This window comes from Petromyzon marinus, unplaced genomic scaffold (assembly GCF_048934315.1).
Source record: "Petromyzon marinus isolate PM22_M1 ecotype Great Lakes invasive population unplaced genomic scaffold, UKy_Petmar_22M1.pri1.0 PM_G_Scaffold_82, whole genome shotgun sequence".
NCBI classification, from domain to species: domain Eukaryota; kingdom Metazoa; phylum Chordata; class Hyperoartia; order Petromyzontiformes; family Petromyzontidae; genus Petromyzon; species Petromyzon marinus.
The window spans coordinates 722,501-725,000 of record NW_027423038.1 but is presented as its reverse complement, the minus strand read 5'-3'; positions in this window follow the sequence as shown (position 1 = coordinate 725,000).

The window sequence follows — 2,500 nt, the reverse complement described above, 5'->3', positions numbered from 1 at the left end:
GAATGGGAAAAAACGGGTCATTTTCGTGTCGCCACATTGCATGCGAACCGCATGAAACTTCCAGAGGCATTTGCAGCAGGAATGCATGTGCACTCAAAAAATGTGATATTTTTCACGGAGAGACCCCGTGAAACGCTAGAAGTGGGCGGGGATGTCTCTCTTGTGGCTCACGGGGCTGTTAGGGTGGCACAGAAATCCCTCGGAATGGGAAAACGGGTCATTTTCGTGTCGCCACATTGCATACGAACCGCATGAAACTTCCAGAGGCATTTGCAGCAGGAATGCATGTGCACTCAAAAAAGTGAATATTTCTCACGGATAGACCCCGTGATACGCTAGAAATTGGCGGGGATGTCTCTCTTGTGGCTCACGGGGCTGTTAGGGTGGCACAGAAATCCCTCGGAATGGGAAAACGGGTCATTTTCGTGTCGCCACATTGCATGCGAACCGCATGCAACTTCCAGAGGCATTTGCAGCAGAAATGCATGTGCAGTCAAAAAAAAATTGATATTTTTCACGGATAGACCCCGTGAAACGCTAGAAATTGGCGGGGATGTGTCTCTTGTGGCTCACGGGGCTGTTCGGGTCGCACAGAAATCCCTGGGAATGGGAAAACGGGTCATTTTCGTGTTGCCACATTGCGTACGAACCGCATGAAACTTCCAGAGGCATTTGCAGCAGGAATGCATGTGCACTCAAAAACTTCTATATGTTTCACGGATAGACCCCGTGAAACGCTAGAAATTGGCGGGGATGTGTCTCTTGTGGCTCACGGGGCTGTTAGGGTGGCACAGAACTCCCTCGGAATGGGAAAAGGGGTCATTTTCGTGTTGCCACATTGCATAGGAACGCCATGAAACTTCCAGAGGCATTTGCAGCAGAAAGGCACGTGCACTCAAAAATTTTAATATTTTTCACGCATAGACCCCGTCAAACGCTAGAAGTTGGCGGGGATGTCTCTCTTGTGGCTCACGGGGCTGTTAGGGTCGCACAGAAATGCCTCGGAATGGGAAAACGGGTCATTTTTGTGTGGCCACATTGCATAGGAACGGCATGAAACTTCCAGAGGCATTTGCAGCAGGAATGCATGTGCACTCAAAAACGTCTATATTTTTCACGGATAGACCCCGTGAAACGCTATAAATTGGCGGGGATGTCTCTCTTGTGGCTCACGGGCGCTGTTAGTTAGGGTCGCACAGAAATCCCTCGGAATGGGAAAAGGGGTCATTTTCGTGTTGCCACATTGCGTACGAACGGCATGAAACTTCCAGAGGCATCTGCAGCAGAAATGCATGTGCACTCAAAAACGTCTATATTTTTCACGGATAGACCCCGTGAAACGCTAGAAATTGGCGGGGATGTGTCTCTTGTGGCTCACGGGGCTGTTAGGGTCGCACAGAAATCCCTCGGAATGGGAAAACGGGTCATTTTCGTGTTGCCACAATTGGCATACGAACGGCATGAAACTTCCAGAGGCATTTGCAGCAGAAATGCATGTGCACTCAAAAACGTGAATATTTTTTCACGGATAGACCCCGTCAAACGCTCGAATTTGGCGGGGATGTTTCTCTTGTGGGTCACGGGGCTGTTCGGCTCGCACAGAACTCCCTTGGTCCACCTGATTCGTGCATACAGGCAGCAACTAAAACTCTGTAAACCTGCTGTGAGGACATCTAAACAGTGGACCAGTGAGGCTGTGGAAGATTTGCGGGCGTGCTTAGACTGTACTGACTGGGATATGTTCACGACTGCTACCAATAGTCTGGATGAACTCACAGAGGCTGTGTACATCAGCTTCTGTGAGGACTGCTGTATCCCAACACGTACCAGGGTGAACTTTAACAACAACAAGCCCTGGTTCTCAGCAAAGCTCAAAAGGTTGAGGTTGGAGAAGGAGGAAGCGTTTAGGAGTGGGGATAGAGACAGATTCAAGGAGTCGAAGAACAGGTTTAGCAAAGCGGTGAGAGAGGCTAAACGACTGTACTCAGAGACACTAAAACACCAGTTCTCTACTAACGACGCTGCTTCTGTCTGCCAAAGGGCTCAGGCACATCACCAACTACAAACCCAGAGCGCCCCACACCACTAACGACTCCCGCCTAGCCAACGACCTGAACGAGTTCTACCGTAGATTTGAAAGACAATTGGACTGTCCTGAACCACCCCTTCCCACCCAAGAGGCCCCATCCCCCACCCATACTACAGAAACGACTCTCTCCTTTCAGGAGGGAGAAGTTAATGGGCTTTTCAAGAGGCAGAATCCACGCAAAGCAGCCGGGCCGGACTCTGTCTCTCCAGCCACCCTCAGGCACTGCGCTGACCAGCTGTCTCCGGTGTTCACCAACATCTTTAACACCTCCCTGGAGACATGCCATGTACCAGCCTGTCTCAAGTCCTCCACCATCATCGCTGTGCCCAAAAAGCTAAGGCCAACAGGACTAAATGATTACAGACCGGTCGCCCTTACATCTGTGGTAATGAAGTCTTTTGAGCGCCTGCT